Genomic DNA, 18,214 nt, shown 5'->3' on the forward strand with positions numbered 1-18,214 from the left:
GATACACACACACTGTTTACATTAGCTGGTGCAGCCTCTACTGTATACTCTTGGGCCCTTAAAAACACGAGTCTGGGACCCCTGGGTGGCTCAGTTGGTTAAGCAGCTGCCTTCGGCTCAGGTCATGATCCCAGCGTCCTGGGATCGAATCCCACATCGGGCTCCTTGCTCGTCAGGAGCCTGCGTCTCCCTCTGCCTCTGCCTGCCATTCTGTCTGCCTGTGCTCGCTCTCTCTCCCTCTCTCTCTCTGACAAATAAATAAATAAAATCTTTAAAAAAAAATAAAAATAAAAACATGAGTCTTGTTGACTGTACTTCTCCATTTTTCCCACTAGTGAATCTTTAAGTACTGGGAACTCAAGCCTGGAATCCACTGATATCATTGTTTTTCCTCATTTTACAGATGACAAATGGAATCCCAAAGAACTTCTCAGTGAGGGTCACTAGCCATTTGCTCTCACACTTGCTTGGCTCAAAGTCAGGACATGTTCTCTCAAGGAGCTCAAAGTCAGGCAGGACGGTGAGTGATATGAATGCATGCAGAATTCTGCCTTTCTGGAGAAAATCTCTGGGAGAACCACAGAGACGCAGATACCATGGAAATGGGCAGGTGAAGATATTCAGGAGAGATGTGTAAGTGAGAAAGACAGGAATGTGACCCAAGTTTTGAGAACCCATACACAGTGGATGAAAGCAGGCACATGGCAAGGCAGCCCAGAGCACCTGCAGATGAACCTCTGTCCTGGACCAGATGAGGAGGGGTGCCCAGAGCAAGGTGGGGCGCGGGAGTGGGGAACACAGGAAGTCGTTTAGTAGAAAGCTTCCAAAGTCAGAGAGTGAAACCGATACATGCTTGTGTCCTGCTTGAAGAACGAGGGATCAGAAACATCTAGAGGAGTAAAATAAACTTTGGAAAGATGATTGACTTTAAAAATGGATCCTTCACTTTAAAGAGAGGAAGACACATCTGTTTCCTAGGGTTCCAGGACTTTTTGCTCGGCGGATTTCTTTTCTATAACATTTTAAGGCAGAATGACTATGCCCATTTCACAGATTAGAAACTGAGGCTCAGACAAGTGGTCCAACCAGTCCACTGAGTGGTGGACAGAGATGTCTGGCTCCAAAGGCACCGTGTTTTCCGGTCCTGCCCTGCCGCCTCCCACAGAGCTCCTTGAAACAACAGAGTACTCGAAATGCATTTGGAAGGCACTTCTCAACGGAAGAGACTCAATTTGCAAAGATTAGATTTGCACACAATTCGGAGAACATATCCATTGCCCAGAGCATTATGCAATAATGTAAGGATAAATAGCATGGGTCCCATACAAAAAAGAGGGAAATAATAGAGGAAGTGTGGTTAATTAATGCAGTAGAAACTGAAACACACAGGAGCAGAAACACATGCACTCCTGCAATATGATAGAATAAGCGGCTTCATTAGGAAGACAATTTATGTGGTAGGAGAGATAATAGCAAGAGAGAGGGAAAACGTAAAAACAAATTAGACTACTAGAAAACACCGATTTGAAAATATTTTACAATGATGGATTGGTAAGAAATCCCTCTGCAGTAAACAGCCGCGGAACTCTTGCTTTTTGAGATCTTAAAAAATAGGTCAGCTTCTCTGGGTTGGGCAGGTTTATGTGTGATTTTTTTTTCTCCTCCTCTTCGAGGGAAGGGGCCGGCTAGGGATTTTCAAAGGCTCCCTTTAGTTTAGGATTCTAAGGTTCCACTCACGGGCCTTTCTGTGACGGTCACTTTTTAAAGCTGGTTAACTCGGTGTCTCTATTTTTTTTCCCCCTCTAAATTCCCCACAGGGCTTAGAACTGAATCAGACCACATTTGGAGTCTCGTGTCGCTTGCTGGGCACCACGTTTTAAAAGGGACGTTGACCTGCTCTGCCTCCAGAGAATGGCACCAGGACAGCTGGGTGGAGGTTGCTCAGAGATCAATTCTGACTCAATACGAGAAAAGCCTATCTCCTGCTATCAGAGCCCTCTGACAATGGAACCGGCTGCTTTTTGAGACAGTTCGCTCCCAGGGATTGGAAACACTGAAGCAGGGGGTGTTTTAACAGCTGTCAAAGTTGCTTTGGAAGAGATTTTCTTTCTTTCTTTCCTTTTTTTTTTTTTTTAACTAAGTTTCCTTTCAATCCCAACACTGTATGATTGATTGATCCTGTAACTCTTCAGTATGTTTTACCAAGTCAATAGCTCCTTTTTAGGTCTTTTGTCTTCATCATTAGCCTCTTCCCTTTCCACCAAAGGGAGGGGGAAGAAAGGCAGTTGGCAAAAAAACAATGTAGAATGACAGTAACAGTTGCAACGTCAAGGTCTTATTGTCCTTTCACGGTGCTGCCTCCCCTCCACTGGGGAGGGAGGAGGCGATGTGGCCTCTAGATGATCAGAGTTAAATGTCTAGAGCCCAGTCAGGGTGATGGGGGCAGCGCTAGGACCTCCAGATTGTCCCTGGGGAGGTCCACACGCAAGAGCAAGGGCAGCCCAGGCTGACAGAGCCATGCGTCCTCTTCAAGGGTCCCCATCTTGGTTAATGGCACTCTCCCCATCCAGATTTGTGACCCTCTCTGTACCCCCATCCCACCCCACTATACTCAGTCCTCCTGCCCACTTCCCATCCATCTTCACGACCTCTTTGTCCTCCAAGCCCCTCCCCCATCTGACATCGGAACCTGCATCCAGGCTACATGGGCTCCCTCCAATGTGCTGATGCAAATCCAGGCCCCTCCGTCTCCCCACTGCTCACACCGCGGCTGGGATGAAGGACCTTGGCCTCAGCCCCATCTGTCCAGGCACCCGTGTGCTTCCCCAGTTCTGTCTGACTTCCTGCCCCCATCCCAGCCCCTGTCCTCTCAACCCACTCACACTGACCTTCTTTTACCCATGAGTCCTCCCCACATATAGGGCTTTTGCCCTGTTCTTGTCTCTGCCTTGGGCAAATGCTCTTCTACCCTCTTGGCCCAGTAAAGGCTCACTGGTCCTTCCCATCCCAGGTCACTGGTGCTTCCTCAGGGAGGCCTCTCTTACCTTCCTGACCAGATCATGTCCCTGGAGGCAGGCCCAGTGCCCACACCTCTCCTCCCCAAAACTTCTCCCATTCACGGATGTCCCTCTGTTTCTGCGATGACTTCCTCTCCGGACTGGTGGCAGCCATGCCTGTGTGCTTAGCATGGAACCCCCTGAATTAATGAATGAACAGAAGCTGTGTGAGCTACTTTGTCCTTCCAGTGGTTCTCAGAGCTTTAAGAACCACCTGGACCCTGGAGGTGGTCATCAATACGGCACTCCAGCCCTTGGGTCTCCTCTCCTACCACCCCCAAACCTCTGTAACTACCAAGTCAGAAGGTCTATTGCTTGGTTAACCTTGTCCTCACATTTCAGTCTTCTTTGTAAGGCAAGTACGGGAGGTGAGAGGGTCCCTAACACTTGAGTTTAGCCAACAGTTCAATCTATTCCTAAAACTCTCTCTCTAGCAAGAAACGTCTGACTTACAAAAGAATACTAGGCTTCAGAGGGTGGAGATGGTCGAAAGATTTAGAAAGGAAAGGGAATGAATTATGTACCAGGTGCCATACACTACTGGTGCCTTGGCCCATGGGGTTCTACTGTCTGAAATGAGCTCCTTGGCCTCTTGTCAAAATCCTAGTCATTCAGCAGAAGCAAGCACAGGAGGCTCTTAGAAGCCTTCACTGGCCTCCCCTTGCAGAGTGGCTTCCTCATCCTCTGAGCTGTCCGGACACCTTTTCCTTATATCCACCATCATGTCGTCTACCACGTCACCTTGTAAAGCTCTGCTGCTATGATGCTGCCGTTACTGGGCTGTGAGCATTTTGAGAGCAATACCCTTATCTTCACAGCTTTATCCCCAGGGCCTGTCTCCATACCTGACTGTATCAGTCAGGACTTCCGGTAGCGAGCCCTACAAATCAACTTGATCTCCTCACCTGAGCAAAAAAGGACGAGCCACTCTGGTCTGCTGAACATGCTCCAGCCTCTCGGCAGTTCCTCCAATTTCTCAAAAACATGGCAAACTCGTGGGCAAGCCCTTCACAGGGAATAAGCCAAGAGCTGTGCCCTGACCACGGAATGGTCAGCTCCAGAGGAGAGGGAGAGAGGGGGACAGGGAAGGATGGCAGGGAGGTCCGTGCTGAAGACCAGGCCAGCTCCATGTGATTTAGTTTGGGGCCACGCCCATGGTTCCAGACTCACCATGGCCAAGAGTGCCTCTGTCCTTCCCATCTCCCTCTCCTGCCTCTCCTTTCTTTGCTCAGCTCTGTCAATTCATGAAACTCGGGAAATGGGGCCTCACACTGGGCAGCTCTATGTGAGCACAGGGCTGGACAGCGCCACGAGCCCCACGCCCGAGTAGCGGGTCACAGGAAGGTGCCTGTGAAGTTTCAGAAGCACGGCTGGAGACCCCTCCTCCCTGCCAGCATCTACCCCACTCTTTCCTCAAGGTGTCCTCACTTTGTAATTGCTCCATTTCTTTTCTTTGTTTTCCTAGTTAAAGGCTAACAAAGAATGAATTGGGTATCTCAACCGTTTGTGGTCATCATTAATTTCATGGTCCTCTGCATTTATTAAGTCTTATTTCCTCTCTATAATCTCCTTTCCCCTGATATTTGTAAAAGCACATCTTATTCTCCTTAATTGCTTTGGCTGGTGTGATCCAATTCTGATTTTTTTCGCTACTCTTATCTTTTCCTGGGAAGCTTTAACTGATGCGGCATATTCTTGTTTAATTCTCTCTCTTTTTTTTTCTCAGCAGACAGGAGAGTATTTCTTTCTCTGGAGCTTCCCAGCAGTCTTTGGGGAAGTTGTACTGATTGCATTTTGTTTCTTCTCTAGAAGAAGTGCTGGGCTGGTCTTTAATTATGGGGGGGGGACCTCCCCCCTTGGCCACACGCTTCTTCCCTGAAAACCATCCAGCTTTCTCCAGTCCTCCCTCCACAGCCAAACCAAGTGCTCTTTGCCCCTCCGTGACAGATAATTCTTCCCCTGGCTCTCTCCCTGCTGGAACAGAAGGTTGTGCCTGGGGCAAGAAGGAAGGGGGAACAGGCACAGTCAGATGGGGTCCCTATTAGCAGCTCTGGTACACAAACCGATGGTGAAACTAACAACTGAAATGGTGCTCCGTACCTCGCGGGGTCATGGCCGAGGATAATTAAGTGCTCATTACCAATGACAGTGAAACTCCACTCCTGGGCTGCCAAGAGTCCTATCTAAATGTCTACCTGTCTATTGTCTGTCTCTCCATCTCTGACCCGCAGGCATCACAATTAGAGCTTCTCCTGTGTATTTTGCTTATTCTTCTTATTTAATATTGATTTCATTCTGCCTTGACTTGGGGTTAGCCATTTATGGGTCTCTCTCTCTCCCATCTCCCTCTCTAACTTGTCACTTCACCCCTTTGCAATGGAAACGTGCTTTGGATCCCATGGTCCCCATTTCTAGTGGCATCATTGTCTAAACTATTCTAGAAATATCTCCCACCTCTCTTCGCCCTCAGCCTCCATCTGTGATAGTTCACTGACTTGGATCGTTGATGTGTACCCCTTTCCTTTCACACTGGATGCCCTGTTAAATTCTCCCGGAAGGTAGTGGACCCTAGCGGTCAGCCACATCCAGTCTCCTTCTCTCAATGATCACTCTTGGTTTTGTTTCCATTATCTGTGTCTCCCCAGATGCTGAAAGGAAGCCAGTCCTACCCAGCACTCTAGGAATAGAGTATGTGGTTCAGGCCCAGCCCAGTCCATGTAGCTCCATCTTCTGGCTATTCTCACTGGTTCAGCAGTGAGTACATGACACTGTTCAGACCAACGAGCCAAGAGAGGGACACTTATTCAAGACTTCTGGAATGAAAAGCTTCCTTGCTCTTCTGAGAAAGTTTCCATGAGCGGGCCATGAGGTGCCGGTGACTGTTTACCACCATATGGAAGAGCCCACCTGAAAATGAAGACAGTACAGAAAAAGCAGAGCCAAGAGCTACAGAAAGACAGAGTCCCAATTTTGTTATCTGAGCTCACAGACTCAGCTGTGCCTGAACTGCTCCTAGACCTTTATCGTATACCCATATGACCCAGAAGCAAATCCCACTGGCACGGCCTTTGAGATGAACACTTAATGCAACCCTTTCTTGTCTATCTGCTGATGTTTACCTGGTCCTCTGGCTCAGACCGTCACCACAGCCCTCACAGGGCCTCCAGTCCTATCCTTTATGTAGCCAGAGACCCTATTAAAATCCGAAGTCAGATAACACCAGTGCTATGCTCAGAAACCCCTAAAACTCTCCATTCAATCCCAAGATCCTTAGCTTGTCTCTCAGGCCCTTCCTGACCTGCCTGTTCCCCTCTGACCTCATCTCTTACCACCCTCACCCCACCTCAGCCCACTCCATCCTCACTAACCCTTTAACTCCTACCTCAGGGCCTTTGCACTTGCTGTCAGAAACGCTCTTTCTCAGACCATTGCATGATGTACTCCTTTCCTTCAGGACTCTCTGCTCAGCTGTTGCCTATTCAGTTAGGCCATCCCTGACCTTCAGCCCTAAAATGGCACTTCCCCCATCACTCTGCAACCTCTGGTCTTGCTTTATTTTTCTTTATAGCACTTAGCACCACCTGAAAATGTATACATTCACGTGGCTATTCTTCCCTGTATCTCCCCCATTAGAATATACATCCTATGAGAAATGGGGGCCATTCTGATGGAATTCTTAGAATAGCAACTAGCACCTAGCGGATACTCAAAAAAGTGCTGTCAGCTTACAGACTGACTGACTGGATGAATGCAAGAGCTAATCATCTCCCTATTTTGAGTAAGGTCTTTTCTTTTTTTTTTTAGGGAACATGCTCAGTATTTCACCACTAAGCATGACGTTTGCTGTTTTTGTGTGGACAAATGTTTTCAATTCTCTAAGGTACATGCCCAGGAGTGGAATTGCTAGATCATATGGTAACTTTATGTCTAGCTTTTTAAAAAACATTTTTTATTGAGGTATAATTGACATATAACATTGTATTAGTTTTAGGTGGACAACATAATGATTCAGTATTTATACGTTGTGCAAAATGCTCACCACCATAAGCCTGGCCACATCCATTGCTCTGCACGGTTATGCAAGGCTTTGTTTTTTTTTTCTCATGGTGAGGATTTTGAAGATCTAGTCTTTGCATCTCTCAAATATGCAATTCAGTGTTATTAACTCTGGTCACCATGCTGTATATTACATTCCCATGACTTATTTATTTAATCACTTATTTGACCCCCTTCAAATACTTTGAGTAAGGTATTTTTCATTTGCCTTTGCGCACCTTGCAGACAAAGTATCCTAACACAGGCTTTAAACAGTATTTGCTCTAAAAGCGGACAAATGGATAACTTAGCGTTGGTCAGATTGTAAGTTACATCTCCTATAATAATGATTCCTGGCCCCTGACAGTCCCTTTTGAGTCCCAAGGCTCATACCAGGCTCACATTGGTCTTTGCCCCCTCTTCCTTGCCCCCAGGCAAAGTGGGGTTTCGAGGTGTTCAACAACAGAGCAGGGACCAGATCTCACACTTCCTGTTTCCTTGCATGTTTCAGTTGTGCCCTTCTGTCCACAGATCTGCAACTTCCTAACACCCACCCACCCACAGGCTTGGGGGAAGGCTGTGAAATTCTGGGCCATGTGGTCTCTATTTATCTAACATTTCCAATTCCCTCTTCTCTAAAAGCCAATAAAACTGAATTTTTCCCACATGAGATTGTGGACTTTTGGAGGAAAAAAAAAAGCAAGCATATGGCTCTCAGGAAATCAAATCTGCCTTGTGAGATTTAAAAAAAAAAAAAAAAATTCCCTCTGTAAGTCAGTCCATGGCACCACACTCTTTGCAGCTGCCTCTGACATGTTGGGGACGAGGACAACAGACATGTTCTCCCGCCCTTGAGTGGCCATAATACATGGCAAAATCTCACTCCGCAATCCTCTTCCAGAGTGGCTTTCCCCTTCCCCAGCTATTCCCCGAGGACAACATTAGCTCCCTTTTTAATTCCTTTCCCCTTGCTGCACACTCTGATGTTACTTGCCAACCCCCAGTGGACATGTGGAGACTTACTCAGTTTCACATGTAATAGATAAAACAGCAGGGGCTTCTCATTGGAAAACGTTTTCCAGGCTGCAAAAGGTGCAGCAAACCACAAAGCTGCCAGTATGGTTCAGAGTTTATTAATACAGGCTTGGCAAGCGTTGGTATCTGCCCCTGCCCCGGCCCCCTGGGGGGTGGGAGGATGGATTAGACAAAACCCATAGGGGGGCGGAGGCCTCAGAGGCAGCCTTCTTTCCAGGGACCTTCTGGAGACCCCCTTTGTTGTTCTTGTTTTGGTTGTTTAAAAAATTAATGTATAATTAGTATCTGAAGAATGGTGCGTACTTAATGTACACAATTTGTTGAGTTTGGACGTATGCCAACACCTGTGACCCCGATCCCCGTGATCAAGGGAACAGACGTATCCAACACCTTCTACAGTATTCTTGTGTCCCTTTGTTTTTGGTCATAAGAATGCCTGACATGATGCTACAGCCATTCTAGAAAACGGCATGGAGTTTCCTCAAAACATTAAAAATAAAACTACCATGTGATTCAGTAATCCCACTTCTGGGGATATATGTGAAAGAAATGAAATCACCATCTCAAAGGCATATAGGCACCCCATGTCCATCCCAGCACTACTTACACTAGCCAGACATGGAAAAAAAAGTTCTTTCATTGATGAATGGTTGATATACACCATGGAATATTACTGAGCCATTAAAAAGAACAAAATCGTGCCATTTGTATCAGGGTGGATGAAACGTGAGGACGTGATACTAAGAGAGCCCAACGAAGACGGATACAGCATAATCATACTTCAGTGTGGTGCTACAGGACTCGTGAGGCTAAGTCACAAAAAGCTGGGCAGGTGTGCTGGCTCCTCTTGGAACCCTGGCTCTCTGCTGGCCCACTCCTGGGACACTCCTTCTGAGAAGGAGCCCCCCACACTGTGAGGACCCCAGGCACATGCAGAGGCCACGTGGGGCGCTGTGGTCCATGGTCCCCCAGCCTTCTCAGTGCAGGCATTGAGCCTACCAAAAAAGTCACCAGTATCACTTCAGTACATTGGGTCTCACTGGTGGGGCTGCAGATATGGCAGGGCACGGAAGAGTCATGCTCACGGTTCTGCAAGCATGATACGGTGGTGGTGGTTTTATTCTACTATGGTTGTGGTGGCTCGCCATGCACCCCAGGACCCACTCCACACCCCACCAGCCTCACCTCCCTTTCCACAGTCAAATCTAGAGTAGACTGCAAAGAGGCTTCCTTTCCCCTTGCTTTCAACTCAGCAGAAAGGACCAGACAGCAAGGCAGGCTGCATTGAACAACCCCCCCCACCCTGTGACTTCCCATCCGGCCAGCCTGCCTGCCCCTCCCTTTTCTCCCCACTTAATCCTCCCTGTCCCCCACACGCACCAGGCATGGCTTCTGCCCACAGGCTCGGGAGGACTCCTCCCCCATAGTCCTACTCGACCGCCTCTTAGGTCCTTTCAGTCTTCACTCGCCACCACCTTTGCGGCTGTCCTTGCTCAAAGACCAAAGGCCCCAGTTGGCCTCCACTCCCCTTGCTTACCTCGTTTTCCTCCCGTTGTCACACCCCAAATACTTCGATGTTACTTGTCCATGTTGTTGAGTATCTGTGCCCCTGAGAGGGTGAGCTCCATGAGTCCATAGGGCCCCCAGGGCCTGGGAGGGCCTGGAACAAGGGTAGCAGCCTGTCAATAAATACTCCCGGAAAAAAACACATGAATACTATGAAACAAAGTGTCGGTTTTGCTGTTATCCTTAGAAGCAAACAAATACATGCCTGTCACAGTCCTAGTTCTCAAGTGAAAGATGAAGAACCGACAGCCTTTAGAAAATAGTGAGTTTCATCCTTCTCTGCAACCTCTGATGGCAGCTGCCCTGCCTGCCTCTCTCCCCTGCCAAACCGAAGGGACCCCGTTCCACCAGAAGCTCCCTGGTGTCTGAGCTGCCCGCCTGCTGAGCCCTGCGCCTCCTTGTCTTTCACTGACCTCTTAAAAACCTTGTATTCTGCCGGTGTCTCAAGGTCCAGCTTGGGCACCACCTCTCCCAGCTGGAGTGCCTTTGAGCTGGGAATTCCACCTGTACCAGTCTGGGGTTCTTCTCAAGGGTACCTGGCTTCCTGGGAGCCTGTCTCCTCCCTCCCCTAACAGAGGTCCCCGTGAGGAGGGGGCCGTATACATCACCCCTTGCCCTGGGCAGCCTCAGATACAGATGGGGTATGGGGAGTTGGAGGCCACAGTGGAGGGAAGGGGTGGGAAGGGAGGTCGGGAGAACACCATGCTCAGACTCAGAATGGCCAGAGTAGTGGCAGAGCTAAATGACACAACCCTGGTGACAGTATAAAGAACATAGGTCTTAGAGACTCTGGACTCATCTCCCGGCTGAGTCTCCCCAGAAATTCATTTAGCTTCTCCAAGCTTTGGTTTGCTCAACTACAAAAATGCTTATACTGCAAAGATATTTTGCAAAAACGACAGAATGTCATTTTTGAGGGTGGAAATGCGTATAACCTGAAAACACTATGCCAATACACACTGTTGGCAAAGGTGAGGTGTTCTAACCATCGGTAGAGAAATTAGCAAGGGTGCAGTTCAGCTTCTGGCCAGAGGGTGGCAGAAACAGGCAGAGACTTTGCCCAGAGGTCCTTAGAAACCGGGCAGCCCTAGAAGCTGCCGGAAGGGGATGGATTTCCTGGGTTGCCCTGAGGTGATGGTTCTCTTTTCCGCAGCTGACCCCGAAGCAATTAGCCTCTCTCCCGTTGTGGGATCCCGCCAAGGCTGAACTGGATCGCAGAAACCTGCCCTGGCTGGTCTCCCCGCCCGTTTCTCATGGCCACTCCCACCAGTCTGGCACTGTCCCTACCCTTCCAGGGTGCAGTGTAGCTTTCTCATGGGTCACTTGATCTGGCCCTCACCACGACCTTTTGATCTCAGTCGAGCAGGCAGAGGGATGCTGCCTCCCACACCGCACGGTTAGAGACGGGACCCAGACTCACACCCTGGAGACCACACAGGTGGCAAGTGGGAAAAGTTCCAAAGCAAATCTTACCAGCGGGTCTTCCAGCTGGAATTCTGTCACACCAACCCTTCCTTCACCTTCTCTGTTCAGTTGTTTCTACAACCAGCAATTATTGGGCTCTTGCTGTGTGTTGGAGCGCCCGCCTGGGCTTCCAGCCATGTAGGCCGCTCTGAGTCCCACCCCGACCTCTGCCCTCCTCCATGCTCCTGCACCCGGCTTCAGGATAGGCCTCAGTCTATCGTCTCTACTCCTTCTTGTGTCATTGTGTTCCCGTGTGTTCCCTTGTGTCCTTGTGTCCCAGCCTGGCAGCCCAGAGGTGCTCTGCCTCACAGCTCCTTAGATCACCGACTCCCAGGCCTTCTAGCCGAACAACCCTGAGGAAGAAATCGGGGAAGGAAAGGTACAAAAGTCAAAAGCAAAAGAGGCAAGTAACCCAGGCCTAAGGAACCTCATCAAATTTCCTAGTTCCCGCTGGCCTAAAAATGCCCGACTTGCTTGCTGGTGAGTGTTCAGAGGCCCCGAGAGCCTCAGGCTTTTCCAGGCTTATTTCTGAGGGTGAAGCTTCTCAAGTTTGTCCCCTGGCTTCTTCACTTGAGTAGGCCCCTCTACGAGGAATGGGGCGGCAAACAGGAAAGAAAGCTCCCAGCTGTTGAGGGTCTCTCTGGGGCCAGGCACCGCCCTGGATGCCCAACACGTCACCTCACTTGACTTTCAAAACGAACTGGAGAAGGAAGCCTTTGTCCTCTCTCACAAATGTGGAAACTGAAGTTCAGCGGCCCGAGCTGCATGCTTGGATCCGTATGTCTGGTAGGGGGTGGGCTGGGTCGGTGTGGCTCAGAGCCGCTTCTCTACAATCACATGATTACACGGTTGGCCACCGGCCGTCGGCACCCCTACTCTCAGAAGCCTTTACCCTCTGGGGGACTTCCAAGCTGGTGATGCTCATCTCAGGAACCCAGACTTCACACAGAAACGGTTTCCGTGGGCTGATTCTGTCCTCCCTGCTGTGTGGGCGGGAGACACAAAAAGATAAGAAAATTCAGTTTTCACCCCGGAGGAGGTAAGACTTAGGAGGAGGAGGAGGCTCTCAGAGAAGGGGGGGTCCCCCAGCATGAATATGCCTGAGGGGCCACCTTTTCGAGAACGCCCCACTGGTTCTGACGTGACTGTCTGGATACGACCCAGCTGACACGGACCGGTCCGGGCTGCCAACAGACTCAGGGTGTGGCGTTTCGGATCACCCCTGAAGACAAGGCATCCTTGGGTTTTAGGAGCAAATACTACATGTGGCCTCCTTTCTCATGCTTCTCCCCTGAGCTTGCAGGAAGGTATGAAGAGGGGCCTGTGGGAAGCACCAAAGGGAGGAGATGGAGGCCTCGAAGGAAGGCAGGACCAAACTTAGTGATTCCTAAGTCAAGGGAGGCCAAGGTGACCCTGAGGTCTCAGTAGGAAGAAGACAGTGTCCCAGAGGCTGGGGATTCGGAATTGAACTGGGCCTCCTGGACTCAAGCCCCTCCACTGAAATGTGGAGACCAGATCTCTCCCTGAGTTTCCTTCTGCTCTAAAATCTGACAACTGATGACGTTTACCTGGGTGTGAACTGCCACAGAGTCAGCACGGCCTGGATCTCACTAGTGTGTTCCCTTGACTTGGAGTTAGGGCGGTGGGGGTCAGGGCCAGAGGCATGTCCCCGGTCAGGGATAGGAGCTGGTCCTAAAGAAACCTTTGAGAATGTTTTTTTTCTTCCTCCTCCTGCTCCACTTCTTACTGCCTTCCCTTTAGTCTACTTCCTCGGGAGCATTAGTTGGGTAAGAAAAAGGGTCCATGAATTCAGAACAGGAGAAAGCCCAGATGTCAGCAAGGGTGGTGAAGGAGAAACTGGGATGAGTCACCGGCCAGGTTTTCCCAGAACCTCTCACTTAAAGACAGGGACGGCTCCCACCCACAGTGCTGGAACTTCCACTTGAGAATCAAAGTGTAAAGCAATTTCCATGGAAAAGCAGTATCTGTTCAAGTTAGAAATACTAGAAGCGCAGCAATAACCAAGTTCAACAGAAAATAGCTATGATCAGCCCACACAGGGACCAACCCCTGCTGGACAACCTTCCAGAACACAAACCCAACACACTCTTTGAGAAGCAGAAATGGGATCATACTGTTTATTGTGACCTCCCCCCATATTCAGTTTGTCCACATCATGATTTGTTTAACCAGTTTCCTCCTCTGGCATGTTTAAATCACTTCCACTTTTGACTTGTAAAAAAATACTACAGTATACAGACTTATAGGCAAGTCTTGTAAGTCCTTCCTTATCTCCAGAGGATAAAATCATTGTTGTGGACTTGTTTGGTCAAAATATCAGTATTTTTGATGCTTGTGATTCCCACTGGCAAATTTTCCACCAAAAATTCTACACCCGTCTGCATTTCTTCTGGCCATGCACAAGGGGGTCTGTTTCCACCATCATAACACTGTATATTTTAATTTTTTTAAATGAAAGATGAAAATCTATGTTAAAACATGCTTTTTTGATTTATTACTAAATTGATTACTTTTTCATGGCCTAATTGTTCACTTGTATTTTTCTTCTTTTGTGAATTGTCCCTTTTACAACCTTGACCCATTTTTAACATTAAGGTGTCCATCTTTTCTTTCTACATCTACACAAAAAAATTTTAATTTTATTAACCTCTGTCATACATCTTGCAATTTATTTGCCCTTTTACTCCTTTGTCTTTTAGTGTTTCTTATGTGGTTTTTTTTTTTAAGATTTTATTTATTTATTTGACAGAGATTACAAGTAGGCAAAGACGCCGGCATAAAGAGATGGGGGAGCAGGCTCCCTGCTGAGCAGAGAGCCCAATGCGGGGCTTGATCCCAGGACCCTGAGATCATGACCTGAGCCCAAGGCAGAGGCTTAACCCACTGAGCCACCCAGGCTCCCGTTATGGGTTTTTGTGTACGAAAGTTTCAAACTTTACATAGATCCATCCATCCCTTCCTTTTTCATGGTTCTTGCCCTTGAAGCTATGCTCATTACCCAGAATTAATGAGATGGGAGAGAAAATTATTGTTTCAAAAAGAAGGACAGAAAGCCACTGTCCAGTTGCTCCATGGTAGCATAGGAAAAATGATCAGAAAAGTGGGAAGAAGGAGCGGAGGGAACTGCCTTTAAAAGCTGAGGGAAGTTACGCAATGGTCACCACCACGTGGTCCATGCCAGACCTGTCTGAAGTTGGACAGCTAGCTAGTGGGTGGGCCACTTGCAAGTCGGAAGCTCGATGCTAATGGTTTCTCAGACCCTGCATACACTTATTTTTTAAAATAATTTTGTAACTGTCCCTCAGAACAATGTATTACTTAAAATATAACCCATGAGAAATTCTACTAGTTACCAAGCATAATTAGATTAAGTCCTTTGAATCTGCTTGCTCAACTATAAACTTTTACTGCTTGACCAGACATATTTTGCCTTCCTTCTTGTTTATCTACAAGGCATATGATTAATGTGTAGCCTTTTCCCGCTCTTCTGATTACTGTCTGTCTCTAATAAAAACGGGACTGAGGAGTCGTTTGGGGCAACAGTCTTTTTACTGTCGTCCCCTGCTCCCTTTCTCTTGCAGCTGACTTGTTTGTGCCTCATTCTTCTCTCATGCGCCCCGTCAGGAAGCGGCAAGTGGCGCCCAAACAGGGACCAGAAATGAAACAGGGGAAGAAGCCCCAATGTGAGTTTTTGCGTGGCCGTGCCTTTTTCCCAATGGTGAGTTGTGGGTACTTATTGCAGGGTATGGGTAATCTAGAGAGCACAAACGATTACCGCCCTTACGTATGCTTACTGAGACAGCTCCTAAAGGCGGGAGGAGCAAAAGTCAGCAAGAGCCAACTCGTGGAGCTTTTAAAAGTAATTAAAGAACATTGCTCCCGGTTCCCTATGTTAGGGACTTTAGATTTACAGACATGGGAGAAAGTAGGTCAAAACTTAAAACTTTTGCATGCTAAAGAAAAACCAATTCTGGGCGCCTAGGTGGCTCAGTGGGTTAAAGCCTCTGCCTTCAGCTCAGGTCCTGATCTCAGGGTCCTGGGATCAAGCCCCCAGTTGGGCTCTCCGCTCAGCAGGGAGCCTGCTTCCCCATCTCTCTCTCTGCCTGCCTCTCTGCCTACTTGTGATCTCTCTTTCTCTGTCAAATAAATACATAAAATCTTAAAAAAAAAAAAAAAGAAGAAGAAGAAGAAGAAAAAGAAAAACCAATTCCAATTACTATGTGGTCTACTTGGACCCTCATTTGCTCCATTTTGGAGCCTTTACAAACCCCTGATTCAGAGAGCAATAATGAATGTTCAAGAGAAACTAAAAAAGAGGAACCTGAACATGCCATCCAGGAGGAGAAAGAAATTACTGAGGCCATCATAAAGGAATATATAAAGGAGGAATCTCCTCCTCCTCTTCCAATAACAGAACAAAAGGTGCAAATGGCACTGCTGCCATTGGCTCCGCCGTCCTATGAGAATGCACTGTTTAATGGAAAAAATAAAAAATCCAAGAACAACTCTATGCCCCTATTCAGCAGGAAGAAGTTACAAAAGATGAGACCTTCCACCTTCAACAACCTTATAAAAATTTAAGGGTCAAAAATTATTTTTAAAAAATGTTGCGATGGTCTTACCTCAAAAATCATATCTCCTACCGGTCTCTCAGCACAAAAATCAAAATTAATGGCAGTTATTACATTGTTTCAATATGTTTCTTCTACATTTAATCTGTTATCTGATTCTTTATAAACAGTGTATGTTTTACAGCATATTGAAACTACTACTGTTTCTACATCTGATGTAGATATGATGGCACTCATGGTAGCTGTAAGTCTTCCTGGATGTTATGCACGGATAGATAACTTTACTTATTGGGCTTATATACCCAATCCTCCCCTGCTCCATCCAGTAGAGTGGGGGAAAAAATATAGTAACAATTTATTTAAATGCCTCAAAATGGGTACCTGGAATTTTGGATCCTAGATTGCCACTATTGCCCCTAGAGGAGGGCACAAACATTAATCTTACCTTAGGATATCAAAATAGACCAATATGTATTGGCAATCATTCCAGTTGTCTTATCCCTGATGATCAAAGATGGTTGGTGGACTTTCCTACTAATAATTATCTGATGAAAGTTCAGTTACATTTACTCTCCACTAAAGGATTCCTAGCCAATGAATATCGGGGTCCTAGCTATAACACAGCAGCACCCCCTACTCCTGAATGCACACTGACACAAATGTGGTCTAATAAGAAAATTCGCCCTTGATGAGAAGATTGTCAAGCTTCTCACCCCAGTATCATTATTAATGATTCCTATGGGATTATATGGGACTGGTCCCCTAAGGGGATGGCAGTCACCAATTGCACTGGGAGACCCTGCTCCTCTCATCAAAATTTTAAATAGCAAGTTTTTGGTGATCTCATTTTACCACAAACCTTAACCTCAGGAGATGAGCCTCTGACCTGGCATGGGCAAGGACTTTCGGCGCCATCCCCTTTTGTTAATTATCATAAAAGACAAAAAAATTTATAAAAAGTCACCACTGCTTTAAATCACATAAGAGTTTGGAACAGCTCTTACATTTATCAGTCTAATAACTATACATTCTCCCTTTTCCTGTTTAAAAAAGAATGGGTAAGAGCATGTGTTAGAGATCCCCATGTTTTTGTTCTTGGAAAAATGACTTTTGATCATAACAATAGAAAAATAAACTGTCCCAGATGTAAAATGTTCACCTGTGTAAATAAAAATGTTTATACAGACAATTCTATCATTCTCATAGCTAGAAGAAGAATAGGCCTCTGGTTACCGGTGAAATACCACCGTGGTTGGGAAAGCTCTCCAGATAGATATACATGTACTTTTAACAGTTTTAAAGGACTGGGTCCATAGAACAAAAAGATTTCTTGGGTTGCTTCTAACAGCTATTTTAGGAATGATAGCCATTACTGCTACAGCTACCACTGCAAAAATAGCCTTGCATCAAACTATATAAACCACACAATTTGTACAAAAGTGGCACGAAAATGCAAGCAAAGCTTGGAATCAACAAATGATCATAGATCAAAAATTAAATAAAAGTATCTCTGATTTAGATGCAGCCACAATATATATAGGAGATGATCTTCAAAATATAAAGCTTAGGCTTCACATTTTATGTGACTGAAATGTTTCTTCCTTCTGTGTTACTCCCCATGCCTATGATAAATCAGAAATATCATGGATCAAAATTCGCTGTCATATTACCAATCATTATGGGGATAAACTAACTTTAGATATTAAACAACTTCAAAATACTATTCAAGGCATTACTCACTCATTACAATCAGTTCCAGAAATAAGTTTCGCACAAAAAATTAACAATATTCTGTCTAATTTAAACCCTTCTACTTAAACAAATTGGTCTTGGCATTATAGGTAAAATGATTATTCTTTTTATTGCTATAATCTTTTTATACTTAGTCCTCAGATGCACTCGAAAAATCCCTCCAATGACTGATGAATCAAAAAGTTACAAAATCAACTTTCCCACTTTTGCACAAACAAAAAGGGGGAAATGTAACTGTCCCTCAGAATGTATTACTTAAAATATAACCCATGAGAAATTCTACTAGTTACCAAGCATGTTTAGATATAGCCTCGAGAAAAACACATACTGGCAACAGGCTTCTGGGGGAGAGGACGATATACGGTCTTGAAGCCGAGCAGCTGGGGATGCCCGGCCCGCTCAGGGTGGACCGCCGCCTGCTTCATTTTTCTGTTATCTCCCCTCCCCTCCAAGAGCCCTGGTGGCTAATTAGATTAAGTCCTTTGAATCTGCTTGCTCAACTATAAACTTTTACTGCTTGACCAGACATATTTTGCCTTCCTTCTTGTTTATCTACAAGGCATATGATTAATGTGTAGCCTTTTCCCGCTCTTCTGATTACTGTCTGTCTCTAATAAAAACGGGACTGAGGAGTCGTTTGGGGCAACAGTCTTTTTACTGTCGTCCCCTGCTCCCTTTCTCTTGCAGCTGACTTGTTTGTGCCTCATTCTTCTC

At 46.6% G+C, this 18,214-nt stretch overlaps 1 long non-coding RNA gene across 1 annotated transcript; it reads right to left on the reverse strand.

Annotated features, from left to right (window-relative positions):
• Positions 1-5,550: 5,550 nt before the first annotated feature.
• Positions 5,551-11,833, reverse strand: LOC111143631. The gene is made up of 3 exons (XR_002640339.1): positions 11,166-11,833; positions 9,664-9,786; positions 5,551-5,963 (listed from the first exon to the last, which is right to left on the reverse strand). It is a non-coding gene; the product is annotated as an uncharacterized LOC111143631 (long non-coding RNA).
• Between the last annotated feature and the right edge of the window lie 6,381 nt (positions 11,834-18,214).

Source organism: Enhydra lutris, unplaced genomic scaffold (assembly GCF_002288905.1).
Source record: "Enhydra lutris kenyoni isolate GAN:26980312 unplaced genomic scaffold, ASM228890v2 scaffoldscaffold9, whole genome shotgun sequence".
In the NCBI taxonomy this organism is placed as follows: domain Eukaryota; kingdom Metazoa; phylum Chordata; class Mammalia; order Carnivora; family Mustelidae; genus Enhydra; species Enhydra lutris.